Source organism: Parasteatoda tepidariorum, chromosome 8, assembly GCF_043381705.1.
Source record: "Parasteatoda tepidariorum isolate YZ-2023 chromosome 8, CAS_Ptep_4.0, whole genome shotgun sequence".
In the NCBI taxonomy this organism is placed as follows: domain Eukaryota; kingdom Metazoa; phylum Arthropoda; class Arachnida; order Araneae; family Theridiidae; genus Parasteatoda; species Parasteatoda tepidariorum.
Window position 1 is genome coordinate 30,973,261 of NC_092211.1, and position 27,804 is coordinate 31,001,064.

At 28.8% G+C, this 27,804-nt stretch overlaps 2 long non-coding RNA genes across 2 annotated transcripts in view; both read right to left on the bottom strand.

Moving 5' to 3' along the window:
- The window catches only part of LOC139426305 (uncharacterized), a 50,540-nt gene extending 35,893 nt beyond the window's left edge, over positions 1 to 14,647 (bottom strand). The window contains exon 1 of the long non-coding RNA XR_011637544.1: positions 14,599 to 14,647. This is a non-coding gene — a long non-coding RNA (uncharacterized lncRNA). The remainder of the gene's footprint in view (positions 1 to 14,598) is intronic.
- The window catches only part of LOC139426304 (uncharacterized), a 124,228-nt gene that overhangs the window by 84,093 nt on the left and 12,331 nt on the right, over positions 1 to 27,804 (bottom strand). The gene's annotated exons all lie outside the window — the stretch shown is intronic.

A 27,804-nucleotide genomic window follows, 5' to 3' on the forward strand; every position in this document is an offset into this window, starting at 1 on the left:
TATAAATAATATATATAAATATTTTATAGTTGATTATAATCTAGTTAATATATTTTTTGTTTTATTAATCCTTGTAACTACTCCTATGCTTTGAGCTGAAATGAACTCATGTCTTTCGCTGTTGGTGCTTGATAATTGATGAATCAAATGCGTTAAATATTTTTCGAATTCCAAAAAGATATAAGGATTAGGAACTTCAGTTTACAGCACGACTTGGTGTTATTTACCCTCAACTTGCAAATCCATTTAACTTTAACTGAAAACATAAGAATCTAAAGATAACACTCAAAACATCACTTTTACGCTTTATTTATGTCAGGATATTTATTTACTTAAATCACATAAAATTAAATTTTGGATAACAATCTCAAAGATTTCATAAAATACAGATAATTTTATGAATGGGAAAATTACGTATATACTACCTTAATAATATAGCATCCTAGAATATTAAAATGCACACGTCGTTTCACATTAATATCATTTTAAAGATTCCGCTCCAGTTTTAATATGTAGTGCTATTTTATAACTGTAGTTGAACAGCTGACCCAAATTTTTTGAGTTTGCAACTACTAATGTTCAAGTCCACAGTCTTGTAATTTTGAACCCAATTCAGAAGACAAGGGAACCCCTGGATCAAGTATTGGGAGAATTTGCTTTCGTAGAGGTTTTTTAGATGGAACTAACCCACATTTGCGTTACATGGAGAGAAAAACCACGAAAACCACCCACGTATGGCTAGAGGACTCTAACCCATGATCCGTCTAACCATAAGGATATTTCACGTCAGCACTGTGATCAGTGCTAGCCGGGTGCGAAATTCTTATCGACCAGCCATCCCTGGGAATCGAACCCGATCTATCCCCTGAGCCACCACGCCTCAGTACATTGCTATAGTTTACACTCAGTCAACCATTTATTGATTTTACTCAACGTATAAAATAATATCCTTCATAAAAGGCTATTGACTGAATTTAACCAGCATATAAGTCATATGCAAGAATAACTTCAGAAACTCTAACGGTCAGCCGAACATTAATCTGAGTCTAACCCGTGATCCTTTTAACACAGATGATAATTTATATTTACATCAAAAAGTGAAACTTGAAATGGTTAACCAGTAATTGTGGTGATTCAAACTTGGTACATTTATATTAAGTATAGTATGCTAGTGCTCCATTTTCTAGGACATTCAGGAGCAAACAGGTGCCTGAATATGCAAACTACATATATATGAATTTGGATATAAAATATGTATATCGAGGAATAGTATTGTTCCAATGATAATATCTATATTAAGCAAATAAGGACTATAAAGTGTAAAAGAATGGAGTTTGGCACAATGAGAAAAAATTAAAGTCAAAACTACCAAAATATGGTTAAATTTACCATGTTTCTGGCTCTATGGGAACACCAAAAAGCTCGATAACTATTACCTCAGCGCTTTGGTAATGGTTTTGATCAAATTAATTCTAAAATATAGTGTTAAAATATGCGATACAATTTAGTTAACGCTGGTAAAATTTGGTTATTTTGTCATGATTTCTTAGAGAATTAAAACCATTTATTCGATCCAATTTACTTTTCAGTTTTGAATTTTTTAATAAATGTGTGGTAGTAAGAACTATAACTTTGAAAGCTAGAATTTCCGATATACCGTTGCCATATGAGCGGAATAGTTAGCAAATGAATGGGTGATAAATACTATATAATTTGTTATTACCAAAATTATGTTTTTTTGATTTATTTGTTTAAAAAAAACAAAAAAAAACAGGAGAATTTTATTACCATACAGAACTGTAATTGTACCAATTTTTTTTTTACGTGTAAATTACTGCTCTTCAGTAATACTTCATTAAGCTCCCGAAAAATTACCGGTCTTAAAAGCATTAATGAAAAAATATTAAAACCATAATATTGTGCACATTTTTTGCAACATGTACTGAGTTAAACCATATCACAGGAAAACTTAATCCTTCTTTAATTTTGGTTGTACGAAATGTTTTTGATTACACGGAATTCTGCTCTGTGGTTTAATAATTCAAACAGGACCATAGTTAAAGGAATACCTCAGCAAGGGCGCCGGCAGAATAATATAAAAGGGGGTGCAACCCTCTAACAAGCTACCCCCTCCCACAGAAAAAATTAAAAATATTCTGTTATTACATTTTGCTTTGTTATTACATATACTTTCATCTGTTATTTTTTTCAAGATACATTTCTTCATTGTCAACAAGATATTTAAAAAGAAGTACGAATTTCTCGTACTTACAAATTTTGCCACGAGAAACTGTACTGATGGCGCTGGCATAGCTTTACAGTATAACACAAATAACTACAAACACAAATAAATACAATTACTTTACACAAATAACTACAAACAGTAGTTTCGTATACTAGCGAATTTGTGCACGCTTAACATTGGTATTTATTGTGTTGATGAAGTTTTACAGTTTTGAGAAGTCAGTTAGTGTTAATACACCTTTGTTAAACTAAATAACTAATAGAAAATATAATATTACTTATATTTTATTAAATGAAATTCAAAATATAGCTTAGATGTCTGGTAAGTTTGTTCAATAAAAATATGTTTAATAAAAAACTTTTATAACAAAATTGTTTTTCCGTATCTCTTTAATTGTTTTAAAAAAAGCCAGGGGGTGCGAATGCACCCCCTTGCACCGCTCTGACAGCGCCCTTGTACCTCAGTAACATACAGAGCAGCGATAATATTTCACTAATCTCTTATGAACCTAGATAAACTTCTAATTGTTGCAATGAAGCCAGTAAACCACGTAAATTTCTAGGTAATTTAAAACTTTTTAATAAAAAATAAAAGCTGCAATTGTATTTTCGCTTTTGCTAATGTGAATTTCAATTTTTATGGTTATTTTTATATAGTTAGTTATAAATATATATTTTATATAAATAATATATATATAAATATTTTATAGTTAATTATAATCTAGTTATATAGTTAATTTTCTCTGAGAAAAGAAACTTTCCTTACGAAAAATTAAATTAGAATTAATTAAAAAGGTGTGAGTATAATAGTATTATAAATTGAATGGCAACAAAAAGTTCGAAATGACCATCAATTAATTAAACTTTTACATTGGAATTTTAATTCGCAAAAGAAAATATAACTTACAACATCATTTTAAGCCGCAGTATATTTTGATTATCTATTTTTTTTTAGAAGTTCACACCTTATTTAAATTGTTTTACATTTTTAACTCAAATTAAAAAGCTAGATAGATTATCACTTTTGTTTGTTCATTTATTTTTTAAACTTTCATTCGCATTAAATTGCATCATATCTTTAATTCAATTATGTTATTAAAACTATAATATGCAAGATAAGATTTAAATAACTAACTTCTAGTTTTTAATTAGTTTTTTTAACTTATTATAATTTATTAGAGGGCAAAATTATCGGTTGTCACCGACAACAGACCTATTAAATATAAAGAAATGGCGATTAACAATTTGTTTCCTAATAGTTCTTAATAATTTTATCTTAACAATTTTTAATAATTTTATCTTAATAGTTTCTAATAATGTATAACTTAATAGTTTTTAATAATTTTAACAATCATTAATTTTATCGTTAACTCCATTGCTTGCCCTTGAAGGAAAAATATTACTTTTATCGTTGAAAATGCATCCCATGTGCTTCAACAAATACTTTCTCCTTTTTGTATTATTTACTACATGGGGAAACTGTCATCATCCCCGAAACGTTCATTCAATTTAATTTCATATTACCATTCTTTAATTTATGCTAATAGTAATCAATGATAATTTAAGTAATTAATTAATAATATTAAATTAATTATTAACAATAAATTAACTTATATTAATAATAATATTAAAAAAATAAAATGATTAATAATGGTTTAAATTTCGCTAATATTTAAGAGTAATATTATTAATATAAGTTCATTTTGATTGCAATTATTTCAGATCTATTTTGAAATTAATAAACTTTATGTTTGTTAATAAACATGAAATTATCTAGCATTATGTTGGCCATGTGCTCCTACATGTGCTTTCAACTTCTCCTTTTTTTTATGCAAGGGGAAAACTTTCATCCTCTCTGAAACCTAAACCTTTCCTGAGAATGAATTTCTTCATATCGAAGGTTTCATTCGAATTCAAGTTAATTTCATATCCCGACTCTTCAATTTATGCTAATGGTAATTGATATTAATTTTATGAATTAATTGATAATAATAAATTAAGCAACTGATAAATAAATTAATAGTAACAAATTATTAACAATAATTTCATTAATAATAATTATTAATAACAATATTTATTAATATTAATTAATAATAGTTTAAATTTAGCTAATATTTAAAAGTAATCTAATTAATATAATTTCATTATGATTGCAACTATTTCAGATCTATTTTGAAACTAATAAATTTTATGTTCGTTAATAAACATGAATTTTATGTTGAATTATAGATTCAAACAGTCAAATCCTAAATTTTATTAGTTTTGAACATCATATAAGACACATAAATTTTACTGAAAGAGATCACGATTTTTTTTTTCATTTTAAAAATTATCCCTGTAGTGTTTACCATATTTCGAGAAGTGTGCTTTACAGTAAGAATATCAGTAGTTTTTTTTTAGTTCGAATTCTCAATTAGTTAGACAACAGTTTAAAATTCCAAATTTTTGGAAAAGAGGCCCTATGTTTTAAGAAGTGAGCATTATTAAAATACTTATTCTGGTTATGGAACAAATCTTCCTAATTTTGTCCTTTATTATTTACTAAACATCTTTACATAAATGCATTTACATTTACGTTGTCTCAATATTTCATTTTAAGTTATATAGCTTCGAATATCAATTTTTTATTCTTATTCTACTAATGGCTGCTTTATACAGTTGGAAAAATAAATTTCTTTTGCTTGAACTAGTGTTCCATTAAAAAATATATATATTACATTGTTCTTCTACGTGTACAGCTCAATAAATAAAAATAGTATTAAAATTCAATAAATAGTAATAAAATTGTTAAAATATAAGAAAATCAATTTTCAAAACTTCCAGTAACAGCGCAATTCAATGAATTTTGAACAAGACAGTCAATTATACCTTAATTAGTTATAAAACTTCAGATGAAGGCATTGATTTTAGTTCTCACATAAAACATTCGTTTTCACACGACATCAACGCATTTATTTCTCTACATTTACTGTTCTCGAATATTTTCCAAAATATCGGAAGTTTTTTTCATTAACTTTGAATGAATTGATTGTAACAGTTTTAATGTTACAAAGTCTGTGCAATTATGATATGTCTGCATTTAATCACAATTGACCTTCAACCTAATAAAAAGAACAACTTCTTTATAGCGAACGTGATCCAATAAAGAATGATCTATAAAAAAATTTTACAGCCCGACTTCCTGAAAACAACGGAAGGGATAATTGTTTATGAAAGATATCGTATCTTAATTATTATTAATGATTCAACTTTTAAGTTTGCATGCTTCGATTTACAGTTAGTTTGGCGAAGAAAAATTGGCGATGAACTATTAAAAATTACCGTTCTTTTCTCATAAATTTGTCGAAAGTAACGACTTCTTTCACATTCGAAAAGCAATTAAACACGTTAAGAACTGACGCAAATGTATTATTAAGCTAGTGGAAACATTAACAAATGTCTGGTCAACCTGCAATTACTCGTTTTATGTTGTTATATTTTTTAACATCATGATTGGGAAGAATAACTTTTATATTAAGTGATTGGATGGAGTGGACTGACACTGCCATCTAGTGTGAAAATTATGTACTATCTTTTATAAAATGTTGAAATAACATTTTTTGATCATCTTTAAATTGCTGGGAGAAAAACTATTGAATAGAAAATAATAATAATTCCTCAGAATTTAAAAACCTAAATTTTTTTTTTAATTCTCATTTTTTCCTGAAAATTTTCTGCTGCTTATAATTTAAAGTAGGGTCAATTTTTTCTTCTCTTTTGTTTGAAAAGAACTAATTTATATATAGTTTGAGGACAAAAAATAAAATCTAAATTTGCATTAAAAAACGATTTTGCCCAATTTCAGTTACGAGCAGCTGAAATTGGGCAAAACTAATATGTTAAAAGTGTTCCTGTTCTATAACAAACAGTTCTGGATTTTTGTTTGTTAATTTACACACGCAACATAATAATTTAGGTCAGGGCTATATTTTCATTTATATATGTTTGTTAAAAAAAGTGTTAGCTAGAATGAAAGATTCAAAATTATTGTATTTTCTGAAAATTTAATTACAATGACAATTAAATTCTACTAAGAGAAAAAAAAAAGTATGGTCAAAACTACCAGAATACGGTAGAATTTACCACATTTCATGCTTTATGGGAACAGTAAAAAAGCTTGGTATTTTTTATCGAAGCACTTTGGTAATGATTTTGGTGAAATTATCAGTAAAACATAGTTTTATAATGTGTGATGAAATTTGCTAAATGTCTTAAATGCATTATTAGAACATGGCATAAAAACCATTTTTTGGTTCAATTTGCTTTTCAGTTTCGTGTTTTTTACTGAATGTGTGGTAATTAGAAAATTAATTTTGTAATTTTGAAAACCTGAATTTCCCATAAATTTATTACCAAAAACTATGATTTTTTTTTAAAAATTAGAAATATTATTTTTATATCAGTACTGTTATTTTACCAGAACTTTCTCACCGCGTATAAATTATTTGTTCCAAATGTAATGTCTGAATAGCGCCAAAATGTTTATGATTTAAATGTTTCAAAAGAAGCATATAGAATTCTAGCTAACATACTAAGCTAGACGAAACTAAATTATGCGCGATGTACGAATTGCGAAACAGTTCCCGGGATTGGCGAGCTCAACGAGCAGGCTGTGGAGCCCTCTAATATACCATCAGAGACCAAAAGATAATCATATTCGTTTCGAGCTATTAGAGTAAGCATATATTTTGATTGAGGGTGGGAAACGAAAGGTTGGATGATTTTATTCGAAACCTTGAAATAAAAATCATCTTGTCTTAATCATCAGTCTTAATTTTAATACTGTAATAACTTAAAATTTACATGCTACAACCTTAATTTTAATACAGTGCTAACTTTATTTTTTTTTAAAAAGAAATTCTGAAGCATTTATTATTATTATTATTTATAAAAAAGGAACAATTTACAAGAAATATTTCGGTTCTCTAGGATCACATAGTCCTAAAAATCTACTGATATAAATCTACACAAAAATAATAATATTAATAATAATAATAATAGAAGAACACATAAACTTGATTATACAAACATACAATACATACTGCATATTAAAGGCTAACCGGGTTTCATTTAATGTTGTATATATAAAAAATATAAAGAAATAAATTGAAGTATTTTTTTTTAAACATATTAAAAGAAAAATAAATTTAAAAGATGTTCTCAATATTGTTAACATTATTATTCTCACTTATAAAAATTATTCTCAATATTATTATTATTTATAAAAAAAGAACAAATTTACAAGAAATATTTCGGTTATCTAGGATCGCATGATCCATAAAAGCTATTGATGTAAATCTACACAAGAAAAAAATAATAAATAAAGAGAATACATAAAACTGATTGTAAAAACACACAATACATACTGCATATTAAAGGCTAACCGGGTATCATTTAATGTATATAAAAAAAAGAAGGAAAGAAAAATAAATTTAGGAGATGTTCTCAATATTGTTAATTGTAAATAAGAATTCTTTTAATTCCTGTTGGAATAAAAATTCATCCAAAATTTCTGCAAAAAGCTGAGTTATTTTTGTGAGGCATTGGTATTTGGAATACTTATATGGATCGTTACATATCGGAATTTGGTATATTATTTCATGATAATAATGAACTACCAGTTGCTTCATCACCCAATTCTCTGTCAAAAGAATCAAACTGACATCTATATAAGTGCTTCAAACGTTTGATAAATTGTTTATTGTGCTAAATTCCCCAAATCTATCACGAAAATGAATAACTCTTAATTCTGTCGTCGTTAAAATCTAAAATATAATAATTACTTGCTCCATTCGCAAACAAACATTTTTTAATGGCTTAATTTTTCCTTAACCATTACTTTTTATTGAATTGAATTTTTCCAGCCAATATAAACTTTTCTTAAAATTATTTAATTGTTTGCTTGCGCCCAACAAACCAAAAGTTTTCTTTTCCAATTTCTCTAGAACTATGTGTTTCTGTAAAAAGAAAGACTTACAATCATAATAATTTTGATTTTTTTAAAAATAAATTCAATTGTAGCTTAAAATGTTCCGTTTACTAAAATGTTAATCGTGAGATGTATAGTTTCCATGATATAACAGCATTTTGCTTGAATCTTCTTGTTTTAAAATTTCAAATGGACCATATAGATTTTTCCTCTAGCAGATTCGAGCCCCCTAAATCATGTTAAAATTATCGCCTTACAAACACGAAATTTTATGCTACACTGTAAAAAAAAATCCCATAAAATTTGCGGTTTTAAACCGGCCAGAGTTGGTTGTGCAGAACCGTAAAATTTACGATGTAAATTCGTAGCCTCAACTCATTTATACCATACAAGAACGAGTTTTTTTTTTCGTTAAAATTAATCCATCATCGGACTTTTTTTTTTAACAGTAACAAAACATGATTTTAGAACAAAAATAAATCTGCTGTCTTAACAGACTTTTACCATGTGGAAATAAATTTACTCTGGGAAAGTTACGAAATAAATCTGTACTCGCACTGAATATTTCACATCGGAAAAATTTGTATCGACCTGCCATCGCTGGGATTCGAACCTGCCATTAAGAGTCAATTCATTAAGAGGAACGCGATCTGCCAACTGAGTTACTGTGGCTCAAGTGTTTCATTATGAAGAAATTGTGATAGACAGAATTTCACTACAGCATTGTATTAGTTTGACAATAAAGTCGAATCACAGTTCTATTTATACGATGTTCAAAGCCATCAAGTAATTGCTAAAAAGAAAGAGGAAGTATAGAAAACAGTCATGAAATGATTGGAGAAAAGGTTAAGTTATATTCCGGAGCGCAATATGGTAAAAACTAGAATTTGAACTAACGGTTTAAATTCGTTTGGGATTAGTATGCAAAACGGAGAAAAACTGTTTTTCTTCAAAATGGCCTGTAAGCCGTTAAATATATGGAGAAATTCCCCCCCTCTTCCCAAAAAACGGGCATTTTTTGTATAGTGTATAGTTTTTTAAACTATTACCTTACCAAACAAATTGCGTGCTGTTGAAGAAGCGTCATATATATTTTATTTTATATTTCATAACCGTCGTTGAGCAGCCAATCCAATTTTTGGGTTCACGACTACTAATGTTCAACTAATTAGCCTTGTAATTTTGAACCCAATCCAGAAGACAAGGAAATTCCTGTATCAAGTACTGTGAGAAATTGGCGTTCGTGGAATACTTTTTGATGGAGCTAACCCGCAGTTGCGTTACATGGAGAGGAAGACCACAAGAACCTCCCACGGTTAGCCTGACAGTAAGGGGACTCTGTCTACCACTGAGGATATTTCACGTCAGCACTGTGGTCGGTGCAAACCGGATGCGGAATTCGTATCGACTGGGATTTGAACCCGGTTCGCCTCATTGGAAGGCGAAAGATCTATCCCCTGAGCCATCGCGGCTCACGCGTCATATATGTAACCAGTTTACTTACCTTTAATTACATTATATCCAAACTGAAAATTGCGACACTATGAAAGAATTATCAGAAATGAATTAAATCCGCCCCCCCCCCTACAACTGATAGTGGTACAAGTGAACATACGCAATCGTTTTGTAACTCAAATTATTTGCATGTTCATGCAAATGATTTGAGTCACTTTACATTTCACGCAAGTTTCGTTCGCTCGTTAAAATTCCTCTACGATGTTGCAATTTTCTCAAATAAGAGTGTATATATAAAATTGTGCAAGTCAACATATGCTATTAAAATAATGATTTAAATGTTTAAAATTGCAAGGGATACGAGATAAATGCTGCATTGAGAAAAAAAAGTATGGTCAAAACTGCTAAAATGTGGTAAAATTTACCGTGTTTCTCGCTCTGTGAGAACTCCAAAAAACTCAGTAATTTTTACCGAAGTGCTTTGGTAATGATTTTGCAAAATTAATATTTAAATATGGTTTTATAATATGCGATAAAATTTAGTAACGGTGGTAAAATTGAGTAATTTAGTCTATACATTGCAGTAATTTTACCAGAATTTTCCCCCGTACATTACCGCAAGCTTTCATACTTTGTTTTACCTATATAGAATACTACGTCTTTTGGCGCATATGCTATATCATTTTGGCGCAAAATCTTCCTAACATGTCGCAAGTTCAAATCGAAACTGATATCCCCGAATACATCTTTGATTGTCTGGAATTTTTCACGGTTGACAATTCTTTAAGACCAATTTTGATGTGTGACTTTCCCAGAGTATTTGGACTCATGGATTTAATATAGCTTAGGCTATGTTGTGAAGGATTAGAAACGACAACAGCAATAGAATACCTAAAATTGTTACAATTAGCTTAATGAACATAAAACAGATTTAAAAAGAATTCTTAAAAATGAATTGCCAGCGAGTGTATTAATATTTGAAATTTAATGTTAAGGAAAAACAGCTTAAACACAACTAATAGTGCTGTCTACCAGATTCGTGAAAAGTATAATTTTTTTATAGTGCTATATCTTATTGTACTTTCTTTGAAAAGAACGAAACATTCTGTAAAAAAATACAATTACAAACTAAAAGCTAAAAATATGTGAATAAAAGCAGAATATGATGCACTTAAAGTTCTCTTTTTTTATTTTATTTATTTATTTTTGCTAAAAGGCACTCTTTTATTTACTCTGATATGTAATATTTTTCACAAGATCACGAACTCAAGATCTAATGACAATTAAATTCATGTTTTTTTCTTTTTACGAAATTTTTCTCTTTTGTTTCACAAATTCAGATATGACATTTGTATGGAAAATAATTACAATAATTCTTCTCTATTATTTAATTCTATTATTCTAATTATTTTTTATTTTTAAAGAAAATGGAAGAATTGAGGTGAAAAGGGCAATTTTACATTTAGATTTTTTGTTCGATGCACTGTAAAAAATGGATTCTCAGAATTCACAAAATTTTCTTCGTTATTGACGAAACCAATTCCTGAGAAAATGCTATTTTATATCGGCGAAATAGGCATTTTATGCTTTGCATAAAATATCGTATTTAATGCTATTGTCGGAGTTACGGTAAATGTTAAATTTAATGTTGTAATAAATGTTGTTAAATTTTCAAAAGAGAAAGGAAACTATACAGTTGAATTAATTATCTAAAAAACATTTGCAATAGAGACACTGGCGAAGATTTTTAAATATTAATTCACATGACTAAACGCACGATTTTTATTTATCAAATTGAAAAGACAACGATCATAAATTACCTTTTCAAACGTCAAAATAGAGTCAGCAGGTTCTTTCAAAGTTCAAACAAGGGCATCAAAAGCTTGATGACTTAAAATAAAAATTAAATAAACTGTTTGATTTTCAATGGTTTTATTTACAACTTTATGTTTTTCAAAAAGTTAAAAGAATAAAGCGTAAAAGCTATTAAGAAAAAAACTGATGAAGTTTTGTGCCATTTTTTTTTAGCAAAATATTCCACCTACAAATGTGTGGAAATATGGAAAAGATATAAAGATTATTATTTGTATTGGGGGGGGGGAATAAAAGGAAGGAAAAAAGAAATAAATTGAATGTGTGGGAGATTAAATTTCATGAAAGCGTGACAGGGTGTAAAATATTCTTTGAAATGTTACATGTTCTTTTTAGATTTTTTTTTTTAAATCCTTTGTACAATACCTTTGTAAGCATAGAATAAAACTTATATTAGCTGAAATATATCAACAAAGATAATTACAACTGTAGTTTGTTATTCGCTATCAAATGAAGCTATTATGGCTTTTTGTGATGTAAATTAAACATGTGCTGTTCTTGTTTCGTGCGCATATTGTTGCTGAATTCAGTCAAAGAACAACTGTTTTCGCGTCAGTTTCAAAAAAGTGTTCTAAATTTAAAAAAACATTACACCATAAAAAGCTATTTCCTATCGTTTTATTGCAGTGAAGAAGAGAAATAATTTTAAAGGCTGTTTAACTTATAGTTTACGGAGAAAAAAAATTCCGGTAAATATGTATATATGTAAGGTTCGCATAAGTCTAATTTTATTACAGCAGAGAATAGTTTGACTTTCATATAAAAAGGTGGCAACATTCAGAGAAGTAAATATAACACTTCGCAAAAACATATATTTCGCTGTTATTATTTTTCATTACATGCTTTTATAAAATATCTCTTCGCTTATTTACTGTATTGCATATTAATTAAATTCCTTGTCATTCAACTTTATCTTATATGGCGCAGCCGTCTTTTTAAAAAAGAACCTTTTTACAACTTCTTCTTTGAACATCGAACTTCTTCTATCGCTACATTTTAAATTCTTTCCATGAAATTTTGACTGCCAACGAAGCAAACATATAAATGTAATACAAAAATTATAAATACTTTTGCATTAATAAAAGCATTAAAACTCTTTCGTTTTCATAAAATATCTTTGGTAAAGGATAAATGTAGAAATTTTATTTTGGGACTTCAGGGTTGAAAACATACCAATGAATAATAATTAGATTTATATTTCAAAAGAGAAGTTATTTTAAGATCTTTCACTTCCATATACGAAAGGATTAAACGATTTTCTATGAGTAATAAATGATTTTGATGAGGCGTAAGAATACAGGGAAGGCAATATGACTGGCCTCTTCACACATTTTAATTATCGTATAAAACAGAGGAGCAATGGTTTTTTCGTGGCTTTTTGGTGTTTCACACTTACCAACTAAACTCCGTCGGATCTGACTGGAACTGCGTCTCCCCCTCTCCACCTGGGAGAGCGGGGATGAGATTACTTCTTCACCATCGATTACTAAATAAAAGCTTGTGCACAGCATGGCCTCATTATTCCTGTTATTTTGACTAATAATTCACGAAAATATCGGGGTTGTAATATCGGGATCGGGGGGCCACGTTTAGAAAATTTGGAAAAATTCACCTGAACAACAGGGAATTAAATTAAAAAAGCATTTATTATGTTATAAAAAACAGCACGGTCTATATATATTAACTTGAAGGCCAGATGGCACTTAACTTCATGACTGTATGNACGAAAGAACTATCTAACAATATATATATATATATAATTCTGGTAGCAGAACTAAAATATACGATATTTTAAACCATTAATTTGTTTTTTTCCTGTTCATATGGTAGCGGTTTACCGGAAATTCTGTTTTTCAAAAATAAATAAATAAATAAAAAAAATTACAGTTTTTATTACCACACTTTTAGTTAAAAATGCGAAACTGAAAAATAAATTTAACCAAATAAATGGTTTTTATGACTATGTTAAAATTATGGTATTATTATGAAGAATTTACCAAATTTTACCATATTTATCGAATTTTATGACACATCATATGACCATATCTTATTGCTAATTTTACCAAAGTCATTACGAAATCGCTGCGGTAAAAATTACTGAGCATATTGGTGTTCCCATAGAGGCAGAAACATGGTAAATTTAACCATTTTTTTGGTAGCCATTTCTCAGTGTGTAGTGCTGATGAAGAAGAATTCTTGAAAAAATGTTCAAACTCTTTAACGACAGAAAATGTCCAGAAATATTATAACATATCCTCGAATTACCCGAGAACATCTCATCATTTTTCATACTCAATGAAATATGAAAAGAAAAGAAAAGAAAAAGTTTTTTAAACAAGATGATTTTGTCTTACGGAATTTTGTCATGGAAACTTAATACTCGTTTTAAAATAAACTAATAATCATGAACTTCTTCATTTTAAAAGTGTTAAACAAATGCAGAACATCATATGATACATATAAACTGCCCAGTAATGAAAATAAGTTGTAGGAAGATAGTTTTGCTTCTGATATTAGTTATAAATTTAAAAAAGAAAGAAAAAAAGAATCGTAAAATTATTTTTGATGACACTTCGCTGATTTGTATTCTTCCTGGTTAAGAAATCTGATCATGTGATATTCATCATGATCAAGAAATCTAATCACTTTACTTCACAATTAAGCCTCCTTATAAAACACATGATGGAATTGTGATGATTTGACATTTTCTCTAAATTTTGTACTATATGGCCGATTTAAGTTTCTGATTTTCAATTTCGATGTAATAAGCAGTTAACTTATAAATTGAAAATTTTTATATTCTTATGAGTTCAGACAGTTTTGTAATTTTTGAAAAAGTAAATAAAATCATATGTTATTAAAATAATCGTATGTTAAAAAATTGTGTAAAAAGAAGCACAACTAAAAAAATATTAAAATGTAGTTAAAAATACAACACTAAACGAGAAATATGAGATAAATAATAAGAAAAAATATAAGCTTTTCTTCTCTTTTAATGAAATTTTTTTTGAAAAATAAAACTTTGCAAAAATTTTGTATTATTACATATAATTACATACGGAAGATTTTTTCAAATCGATTGCATCATTTTTCTCACCACCCTCTCCTGAAAAACACAACTCTCATTACTATTCATTAAAAAAAACATGTTTTTACATAAAACAAAGCAAAATATAAAACTTTGCCATAAAATATTCAATATAAACCTCGTGAAAAGCGTGTGTATTTTACGGATGCCTCATTATTTTCCTGATTTTTAGTAGCTTGGATTAGTTATTTATCATTTTGATCATTTATATGAAAACACGTTACAGAACATAAATTAAAAATCCTTAATAAACCAGATAATTGAGAATTATTTCCCACCTTATACAAAAAATAAAGACAAAAAAGCTTGTATTTTCTTTAAAAACATTTTTCGCAAAAAAACGAAATAGGGCTAAAACTTCATATTATTACATTGGAATACATAAAAAAATATCTCAAATTGATTACTCCAGATTTTCCCTGGGAAAAAAACAACAACTTTCATAATTATTTATTATGGAAACAGAACATATGTTTTCCCATATCTTTAATAAAACAAAACCAAAATCTAAAATCTTTTCATGTGATATTCATAAACCACTAGAAAACATCCTGAATAATTTATATAATATGGATCCCTGATTCACTGCGCATATTTAACCCATAAATTAGTCGATATTTCATACGCCATAGAACTTCGCAGGCGATTTCACATCCATATCAAATATCTTTAGGCACGAAACTAACAAAAAACTTCTTTCCTCTTAAGCCTATTCAAACTCCAACGAACATGGTGATTAGACTTTCACTTCAACCGTGAGATTATCCTGATAAGTTCATGAAAAATTCTGATAAAAGGTTTATAAAAGGAAATCCGCCAGTGGGAAGATGATTTCTGTTGTTTTTCTGAGGTGTCTTCATAGTTGTGTATTCCATCGAAGAGTTTCTGCGGCAGAAATGGCAACGATGTCTGACATAACTGGCTCAAAGCTAAAACGATTTGTGATTCTGCCTGCGTTTTGTAGCAATCATAAGATAACTATCTCCAGGATCATTTAAAATTACATAAAGATACAAGTTATCATAGTTGTCACAAAATCAGATGCGGTTTTAATTTCAGATTTGTATTTTAGTTTAATTATTAAGTTTCTCTCCATTAAGTTTTCCAGCTAGTTTTCTTATATCACGATATTGACATTTGGTGTTAATAGGGAAGGTAAATTTCTCTTGACTTATAAACAAAAACGATTTTTAAACTTTTTTGGTTAAGACAATCAAGCGATAAAAATTGTTTTATTTATAAAATGGAGTTTAAATTAAAACTCATGTTGTCCAATCCATCTGTTTTGTAAAGACCGTGTAATTCAGTGTGATATATTTCAAAAACTAACATTATTACTTATGGACATTGAGTCATAAAATAATTCTGATTCTAAGGAACTTTTGTGTAAGGAAACCGGACAATGGGAAGATGATTTCTAAGGTTTTTTTCTACAGTGTCTTCGTCGTGTACTTACAAGTGTTTAAAGAGTTTTGAGACAGAAATTTCACAATGTTTGACATAACTGGCTCAAAGCGAAGACAATTTCTGATTCTGCCAGTGTTTTGACGAAATCATAAGATAACTACGGTGGTCTTATTTTAATATCACACAAAATTGTATAAAGATGAAAGTTATCATAGCTGTTACAAAAGCAGATGTAGGATTTATTACGATTTGTATTTTAGTTTATTTATTAAGTTTCTCACGATTAAGTTTTCTGGCAAGTTTTCGTGCACTGCGATATTGAGTTTTGATGTTAATAAAAAAAGTAGATTTCTCTTGATTTATTAAATTTTTTGCTTAACACAACTAAGTGTTAAAGAAAGTGTTTGATTTATAAAATAGAGCTTAAATTAAACTTGTGTTATAGTCTACCTTTTTTATAAGTGATTTGAGTATTTTACTGGGATATATTTCCGAAGCTAACATTATTTTATACAGACATAGGCATTTTTTTAACTATGAGAGTATTCTGTCAAACTGTTCAAATTCTGTTATTCTGATTATTCTGTTAAAATGCCACCTTTACATCCTTATACTGTACACTTAGGTAGATTTGTTTAAGCATGCTGTAGTTTTATCCTCATTTAAAAAATTTCTCACTTACAAAGAGCATTCCATCTGTTCAATCATACAAGCAGTTTTACGCTTATATAAAAAGTTACGCACTCATGATTAAAAAACTTTCACCTTTAAAATATATTATCTGAAACTATTTATTTATGGGATTAATGGAAATCACCTTCTTAAAAAAACTTGATTTGTTTATATAAAAAGTTTCACGTTCTTACAAATACACTTTTGTAAATAAAAATTTTATTTACTCTTGTAAAAAATTTTTTAACCTCACATAAGACATTTAACTTGACTTGTTCAATCACACCAGTAGTTTTATTCTTAAATAAGAAGTTTCACCCTTGCCTAAAACCCTCAATTCTCTCAATTATATACCCGCTATTGCATCCTCTTATATATAATTTTACACTTATACAAAAAGTTGCATACTCATATAATTTCACTTATATAGTTTTCACTCTTTTACATAAAATGCTTAATTTGCTCAATTATACACCAGTAGCTGCATCCTCTTAATCCTACACTCATACAGAAAGTTCCACCCTCATATAGTTTCACTCTTAAACACAAAACGCTCAATTTGCACAATTATATACCCTTAGTTGCACCCTCTTATATAAAATCTTACACTCATACAAAAAGTTACATCCTCACAGAGTTTCACGCTTTTATAAACTCTCAATTTGTTCAATTATATACCCGTAGTTGTTTCCTCTTATATATAATCTTACACTCATACAAAAAGTTCCACCCTCATATAGTTTCACTCTTTTACACAAAATGCTCAATTTTCTCAATTATATACCCGTAGTTGCATCCTCTTATATGTAATCTTACACTCATACAAAAAGTTCCACCCTCATATAGTTTCACTCTTTTACACAAAACGCTCCATTCGCTCAATTATATCCCCGTTGTTGCATCCTCTTAATCGCACACTCATACAAAAAGTTCCACCCTCATATAGTTTCACTCTTTTACACAAAACGCTCCATTCGCTCAATTATATCCCCGTAGTTGCATCCTCTTATATATAATCTTACACTCATACAAAAACTTTCGACCTCATCTAGTTTCACTCTTTTACATAAAATGCTCAATTTGTTTAATTATATATCCGTAGCTGCATTCTCTTAATCTTACACTTATACAAAAAGTTCTACCCTCATATAGTTTCACTCTTTTAAGTAAAGTACTCAATTTGCTCAATTATATATCCGTAGTTGTATCCTCTTATATATAATNCCTCTTAATCCTACACTCATACAAAAAGTTCCACCCTCATATAGTTCTCTCTTTTACACAAAACGCTCCATTTGCTCAATTATACACCCGTAGTTGCATCCTCTTAATCCTACACTCATACAAAAAGTTCCACCCTCATATAGTTCTCTCTTTTACACAAAACGCTCCATTTGCTCAATTATACACCCGTAGTTGCATCCTCTTAATCCTACACTCATACAAAAAGTTCCACCCTCATATAGTTCTCTCTTTTACACAAAACGCTCCATTTGCTCAATTATACACCCGTAGTTGCATCCTCTTAATCCTACACTCATACAAAAAGTTCCACCCTCATATAGTTCTCTCTTTTACACAAAACGCTCCATTTGCTCAATTATACACCCGTAGTTGCATCCTCTTAATCCTACACTCATACAAAAAGTTCCACCCTCATATAGTTCTCTCTTTTACACAAAACGCTCCATTTGCTCAATTATACACCCGTAGTTGCATCCTCTTAATCCTACACTCATACAAAAAGTTCCACCCTCATATAGTTCTCTCTTTTACACAAAACGCTCCATTTGCTCAATTATACACCCGTAGTTGCATCCTCTTAATCCTACACTCATACAAAAAGTTCCACCCTCATATAGTTCTCTCTTTTACACAAAACGCTCCATTTGCTCAATTATACACCCGTAGTTGCATCCTCTTAATCCTACACTCATACAAAAAGTTCCACCCTCATATAGTTCTCTCTTTTACACAAAACGCTCCATTTGCTCAATTATACACCCGTAGTTGCATCCTCTTAATCCTACACTCATACAAAAAGTTCCACCCTCATATAGTTCTCTCTTTTACACAAAACGCTCCATTTGCTCAATTATACACCCGTAGTTGCATCCTCTTAATCCTACACTCATACAAAAAGTTCCACCCTCATATAGTTCTCTCTTTTACACAAAACGCTCCATTTGCTCAATTATACACCCGTAGTTGCATCCTCTTAATCCTACACTCATACAAAAAGTTCCACCCTCATATAGTTCTCTCTTTTACACAAAACGCTCCATTTGCTCAATTATACACCCGTAGTTGCATCCTCTTAATCCTACACTCATACAAAAAGTTCCACCCTCATATAGTTCTCTCTTTTACACAAAACGCTCCATTTGCTCAATTATACACCCGTAGTTGCATCCTCTTAATCCTACACTCATACAAAAAGTTCCACCCTCATATAGTTCTCTCTTTTACACAAAACGCTCCATTTGCTCAATTATACACCATTAGTTGCATCCTCTTAATCCTACACTCATACAAAAAGTTCCACCCTCATATAGTTCACTTTTTTATACAAAACTCTCCATTTGCTCAATTATATACTCGTAGTTGCAACCTCTTATATATAATCTTACACTCATACAAAAAGTCTCCATTTGCTCAATTATATACTCGTAGTTGCAACCTCTTATATATAATCTTACACTCATACAAAAAGTTCCACCCTCATATTGTTTCACTCCTTTACACAAAACGCAAAACGCTCCATTTGCTCAATTATACACCCGTTGCTGCATCCTCTTAATCCTACACTCATACAAAAAGTTCCACACTCATATTGCTCTCTCTTTTACACAAAACGATCCATTTGTTCAATTATACAACCGTTGTTGCATCCTCTTAATCCTACACCCATACAAAAAGTTCCACCCTCATATAGTTCACTCTTTTACACAAAACTCTCCATCTGCTAACTTATATACCCGTAGTTGCATGCTCTTATATATAATCTTACACTCATACAAAAAGTTCCACCCTCATATAGTTTCACTCTTTTACACAAAGCGCTCCATTTGCTCAATTATATACCCGTAGTTGCATCCTCTTATATTTAATCTTACACTCATAGATAAAGTTCCACCCTCATACAGTTTCCCTCTTTTACATAAAACGCTCAATTTCCTCAATTATATACCCGTAGTATTTTCTTCATATGAATGATTCTACACTCATACAAGCAGTTCCACTTTCATATAATAAGTTTCACCCTTTTACATAAAGCGCTCAATTTATACAATGATATACCCGTGGTAATATTCTCATATAAATAATTGTACACTCATACAAAAAGTTCAACACTCTCATATAAAAAGTTTCACATTAAAAAATCATGCGTGAAACCATTTGTTTACAAAGATTGAAAATCCTACTTTCATAAAGGTACTAAATTCGATTTGACAATGCATATTTCATAATTATCTCCGATTAAATGAAATCTTGGCATGGCAATAATCAAGATGAAGAACTGCTACCCTTCACGAAGATAAATTTAGTTATGATATTTATCACACGTTTCGAGACCACCCAAATCGTATTTGACTTCTCTTTAAATTTAAACAGTTGAAGATAAGGTTCAATGTTACTTCTTTTTCATTAAATATTAGGAGAAAACTTTTAAATAGATAAATTAAAAGATGAAGTTAAAATTATTTATTTCGTCAAGAAAATGTTTAACAATTACTTTTAAACAGCTAAAATTTCTAAATAAAAATGTAAAGTCTAAATTGTTCAATTTATCATAAAATGTTTAAAAGTTATTAAAAAATATAATTTTTAAATATTTTAGTACCATAACTAAAGGTAATTTTTTTTAATTTTTCGTTGCATTTCTGGAGACAGTTTTTAAAAAGTTAAAATTTTAATTAAGAAGCTGAATTTTAGTTTAAATATTCAATTTCTTTTTCATTCGAAAATAATTGTTTAATATTTACTTATATTTACGCCGTTTGTATGATTATATTTAATATTTACTTATATTACGCGATTTACTAATTACGCGATTATGATCATACTACCACACAATACTATTATAATTTTTACAAAAATTTTGTTACATTTAATTGCAAATTATTGGTTACTTTTTCTGTACGTTACTAGAAAAATAGGTCTTACTATACATGGAGTAAAAAATTCTTGTGAAATAATCTTACCGTGTGGTAATAATAATTCTGAAAAAAAGAAACATAATTCTGGTTAATAAAACTAAAATATACGGTACTTAAATCTTTTATTCGGTAATTTTTTCGTTCATATGGTAACGGTTTACCGGAAACTCTTTATTTACCAAATTATAGCTCTTATTACCTCGTATTTAATAAAAAATACAAGACAGAGAAGTAAATTTAACCGAATAAATGACTTTTATAGGGTAAACCAATCAGTGGAGGAACATTTCATATATATTGATTAAAAATAAGAATTTGAAAGTTTTTCTTTAGATTGATTGGTTACAATAGCTTACTGCCAAACAATAGGAAGTCATCTAGCAAGGTTTTGGATTACCTGGTTAAACAGACTGCTCTGGAAAATTTTTTGAATTTGTTAGTATCTCTGCAACACCTTGTTTCTATGAAAAAATTATAAGGTGAGTGTTTGTATTTATATGGTTGAAGCGGAATTAATTGCATGTAATATTTTTATTTTTCTCACTGTGTAATGTTACGCTTTATATTTTTTAAGCATCATAGCATAAAGTACTGAGATAAGGGGGTGTTTATTCACTGGATCACCAGACGATGAAAAACTAGTGAAGGAACAAGTGTTCCTTTAGTGGGTTTTTTTCTAAGTTAATTAAAATAAAAGATAAACTTTAATTTTCTAGTACCCTTAGTTACTCCGCATCAAAAGTATGTTGAAAATACGAAAAACCACTTCTAACCTGTGAGGGAACAGGCATGTTCCTTTACTGGGCATAGATTTCCCAGTGAATGAACAGTATGTGTTAATATGTTGACACTTTAATTTTCAATTCATGATTACAAAAAAAAAATTAGCATTTTCCAAGTATTTATATGTTATAATTTCAAGAATAGGCTTGTTTTTAAATATTTGTANTTTTAGTTAAACGAGTCAATGCATCAGAACAAATATCCTTTAATAAATTTTTATTAAACTAAAATTGGTGTAAATTGTTCAAATAATAATTTTCACACTAATAACTCATTCAGATAATTTTTATAAGAATATTTAACTTCAATAATTCACATAATAAACTTTTTCATATTTTTCCACAATAATAAAAGTGGGGAACAAACATTTTTTTCTGTTGCATCAGAATTTTTTTAACAGATCTAAGATATATTTTCGATTCGATGATTTCAAATACACAATCAGTTTCTCCCTCCAAGCTACAGCTTTTCTAATGACATTTTTAGTCTATTTTTTGACTAAATGTACACGAAATGAAATGTCAAAAATTTTTAATTTTGGAAACCGAAACCAAAACTAAACAGGGTGTTGCCACCGGAAGTTAGAAATTTTAGAAAACGAAACCAAAACGAAATCAGGTGAACAACTCAACTCAACTCAGAAGCAGGAAGGAAACAACTCAAGTCGACCTCCGCTTGAGCCGCCTGTGTGCTGGAATCGGCTTTTTTATACTGCTGTTATATGAAAAATTCGTTAAATTGGTAATCACCTTTTGAAATACTTAAACAACTTAAAGCAGGTTTTAAATTCATAAACACTAGACATAGTTAAAACAGTAATTGATACATCTTTGTCTTGTAAACTAGTATCTACTATTTATTTTATAAATTTTGACCATAAAAGAAATCTGCATGGAAAGCAAGAATAGAGCAAAACATTATCTACTGTTACTCTATCATGCTACATACACTTTCAACTAAAAAAGCTAAATTTATGTATAAAATTATAGTTGTATTTATTATAAAAGTAATTATAAACATTACATTGTTACTATATGCGTTCATAAGTTTAATTGCTACTGATAAAATCCGTTAATTTTGTCCGAGTTCTTCGTTTGAAATGCAAATAAAAAGGGAAAGGGATTTCACTGCTTTCTCTAAAAGTTAAGTGATTCGAAAATCAATTCAAGGTCATTTTCCCCATAAAATGAGTTAACAAGTTTGAAATGATCTTAAATATTTCAAATATTTCATAAATATTTCTAATAAGATTTCAAATATTTCATAAAATAAAAGAATAGTTCGTTAAATAGAAAATTCACTTCCCTATTTGGAAGTTATTTTACTAAGAAATTTCCAAAATGTTCCTTGGTTCCTCGAAAAAAATCACAAAATAGAAGTTCGTTGAATAGAAGTCCGACTGTATTACATTTCATCAGACGTTATATTATTTTGATAAGTTAAATTTAAATTTGATGAGAAGGCAAATATTTAATTTTTTATCATCCTTTCTTTCATGACTTTGCATCTTTTTTTTTTTATCTTGGAAATATTATCATTCAATTAAAATAATAAAAAATACAGGAATGATTAAGAGGTTTTAAATATTGTTTTTATAAAGCATACACTACTATATAAAATACAAAAGCATTTAAATATTAGATTTCAATATTTTATTATTATTATAATTATTCAGCTTTAATGAAATAAATGTTCTTATATATTTAAACCAATGTCTTACACTATTAGAGATTTCTCGGAAAAAATGGTTAAATAACAATTTTTTTAAATTCCATTTTGTCATGTTCAAACAAAACAGTCAAATAACCGCAAATGAGATGGTAACCAAACTGTTAACTGGGAGAAAAACTGTTTTTTATCTGCCTTAACCTGATACAGTTACACAACCAGAATTTTATCGCACCAACTAAGCCCACCTAATGAGGCCACTTAGTTACTTGCGACTGCTTACATATTATAACCGAAATTGCTCTAATCTATCAGTTTCATGATCGACAGAGTAGACAGTCTCATAATCGACATGTTTGAATCTCAGCGTTGGCACCACAATATTTCCTCCATTCCCTACAACACGTGAAGAGTTTCCAGTGCTTTGCCCTCCCCAATTTGTGTCCTGCTTTCTCCAATGCCCATTACCTAACAAAAAGCCTAGCTTTAATGCCAGTAAAATTTCGTTCTTATGATTTTGTAACCATGCTACTTGAAAATAGTTAAAAAATCGTATAGATTTTTGTATTCATGGTTTTATAACCATACTACTAGTTGTAAACTGTTTTCAAAACCGTAAAGATAAAAAAAAGTGTATCTTACTGTAAACTTACCTTCATCTTATACCTTTCTGATTCATTAAAATTTCATGATTTTATGATGTCTAATTTTGCTAATCTAATTTTAAAAATCTATTGTAAAAGTAGCTACAATGTATTTCTTTTCAATCAAAATCTAAGACTGCATTCACAGCGGTGTGCAATCCGTACTATACGCATGATTGTAAACGTAAAGCGTCAATCAGATTTTCAATCCACCACTTTAGACTAACAGACTTTACTTCAAATTTTTAATTTTCGGACATCAAGTATTGATGCAAACTAGCCTTCATGGAAGACTTTTTTTTATGGAAATATCCAACAGCTGCGTTACACGAAGAGGAAAGCCGTGAAATCCTCAATCAGTTAGTTCTTGGCAAGGAATGCCGATGTAGACTTGTACATTTTTTATTGAAATAAAAGTAACACAAACTTTATAGTTAGTGAAAATATTACTGCTCCTTATTCAGTATTTTGCCCAGAGTCTTAAATTCTCTTAATCAGGTCCTGCAGTAAAGAAAACCCTTTTTTAGTTAAACGAGTCAATGCATCAGAACAAATATCCTTTAATAAATTTTTATTAAACTAAAATTGGTGTAAATTGTTCAAATAATAATTTTCACACTAATAACTCATTCAGATAATTTTTATAAGAATATTTAACTTCCAATAATTCACATAATAAACTTTTTCATATTTTTCCACAATAATAAAAGTGGGGAACAAACATTTTTTTCTGTTGCATCAGAATTTTTTTAACAGATCTAAGATATATTTTCGATTCGATGATTTCAAATACACAATCAGTTTCTCCCTCCAAGCTACAGCTTTTCTAATGACATTTTTAGTCTATTTTTTGACTAAATGTACACGAAATGAAATGTCAAAAATTTTTAATTTTGGAAACCGAAACCAAAACTAAACAGGGTGTTGCCACCGGAAGTTAGAAATTTTAGAAAACGAAACCAAAACGAAATCAGGTGAACAACTCAACTCAACTCAGAAGCAGGAAGGAAACAACTCAAGTCGACCTCCGCTTGAGCCGCCTGTGTGCTGGAATCGGCTTTTTTATACTGCTTATGACAGTAGGTCTAAAAACGTCATTTATAATAAAAACCTGTAGTTTTAGGAGCAAAACTAAATTCATTTTTGAAGCCCTTACAACCGAATTTGACAAGATCAAGTATTTGAATAAATGCGACAAAAAATTTGTTCCCTAGTGTATGTCCTGTTATAATTTTTACAGAAATAATTATCATGATAAGTTTTTGCAGTTATTTATATAATAATTGGACACAAAAATAAATAATACCAAACAATGGAATAAATTGTTTATACTCTGTTACAAAATTGTTCACATCAGTACAAATTAGGTTAAAATTGTGTCTTAAGTAGTTTTCAATCATATAATTTTTTTTTACAGTATATCATGTATTAAATACATTTTAGTTACAATAATTTTCACACTGGTTCAAAATTTTTTTTAAAATTTTCGTAAGTATTTCTCTTAAAATTTCTTCAATCATAATCACTTTTGCAATAAGCCATTTAATATTAAAGTGCAAAAATAAATAGTAACTAAATAATAAAATTATTTTATTATTATTATTTTTTGTTTACAATATTGTGCATTTAATAATTCGCATATTCTTCACTATTTTAACAAAATTTCTATGTTATTAATAAAGGTAAGAAAGAAGTTAATAAAGTTTGGACACTACGTTACAACGTTTATATTCATGTTGCAATGTTAAACATCAAATATGTCGTTTACAAAATATGTTATGCTTAAGAAACAACACAATTCTTAAATATTGTGGTATATTAATATTTCTTACTCATATGAACATACCATATGAACGTAACTTAGTAATAGAATTCTTAAAGATATCAGAAAATTCGATCTAGATAATCAAATTCTTTTAATTTGAATAAGTACGTAAAATACAAGTTAAACATGAAGCATGTAAAACGAAAAAAGAAATGATTTCAGAATATTTAGTAGATAAAACGATCTCATTTTAATTTTATCACCATTGAATATATCACATCATTTTTATTTTTATTTTATGCATTAAAAATAAAAGTACTTGATGACATGTTATTATGACAACATGTGACATATATAATTTGATGACATTGAAATAAAAACTAAATATGCATCAAAAATATATGTTGTATTTTTCCATCAACATCTCGCATTATACTCTCGTAAATTTGCTAGTAAGTACACTGAGAAAAGAGTATGGTAAAAACAACCAGAATATGGTAAAACTTAACGTGTTTCTTGCTCTATGGTAATTTTTACCTAATCGCTTTAGTAATGATTTTGGTAAAATCAACAATAAAATATGGTTTCATAGTATGTGATAAAATTGGGTAAATGAGGTAAAATTAGGTAATTCTATCGTAATATCTTAGGGTCATTCATTTGGTTAAATTTACTTTTCAGTTTTGAATCTTTTATCATATGTGTGGTAATAAGAACTATAATTTTTAAAACCAACATTTTCGGTAAACCGTTACCATATTAACGAAAAAAATTACCAAATGAATGATTTAAATACCATATATTTCAGTTTTATTGACTAGAAATGAGTTTTTATTTATTTTTTACCAGAAATGTCATTATTTTATAGTACGGTAATTTTACCAGAATTTTTGTCTCTGCGCAATGTTAACTTTCGTATTCAAATTTTTCCGAGCATAATTTTCTTTAAAGTTTGAGTTGAATCATTTTTATATTTAAAAATTTAAAACAAGGTCTTACGTAAGCATTACGTAAGCATACATTTTAAAATTTTCCAAGTGATTTTTTTTTTTTAAATTTCTTTTTCTTGTCTTCTTGGAAAATTTTGAAAATGAAGATATTTTTACGTATTAAGTGAACATTGCTCAAACCCACCTCCCTCTTGAATAAGCAAATTACGTTCTTACCCTTTGGATTTGTAATATTTAAACGTCCCCGGAATTTCAAAAAATTTAACGAAACCATGTTTGATTTCAAGCAACAAAAATTGCTGGTAATATCTCGCAGACTATTCATTAGAAAATAAAAATACATTTAAGAAAAAAATAGAGTACAAAAATAATTTATTTCAAAGAATTCTGAAATTTTCAATTTCAATAAAAGAGGGATGTAAGCAAATTTGCTCTTCTTCTTTAAATTCGAATTCGCAGGTGTTGGTGAACCGAAAAATATTGGAGTAAACATCCCTGGTTGCGGCCTACCTGTCATATTGTTTGATGTATCACTGTGATTTTCTCCTGCGGATTCGGAGGGGGATATTTCAGAACTATAATTTGGAAGACTTTTTTTTATATATATACAAAAAAAAAAAAAAAAAAAAAAAAAAAAAAAAAAAAAAAAAAAAAAGATTGACTGACTCGGTTGATTATTCTTACCTTGTAAACATGTCAGAGCATTTAGTGAAAAATGTCGTAATTATTTGACTGAATTAAAGACAGTAAATACTAAGCTGCAGTGCAATTACAAGGGTTAACGAGTGTGAAAAGTTTCGTTTATTTAAACTATTATAACTAAATGTTTGTCTGAATCGTTTCCTCTTTGCATAAGCGTGGTAGCTGAAGCGTTTATATTTTCACACCAACTATGGGTAATTTTATACAAGCGCTTTTAAAATTATCAAAAGGAAATGTTTTTGTTGAGAATATAGATTTGAACAAATTAGGAGATGTAATTGAATCCACCTCAACCATTTTGAGAGTCAAGAATTCAAAAAAGACATGTTTATTCAGAGGCAGTAAACTGAGAAAAAAAGTATGGTCAAAACTATCAGAATATAATAAAATTTAACATATTTCTGGCCCTATGGGATCACCAAAAAG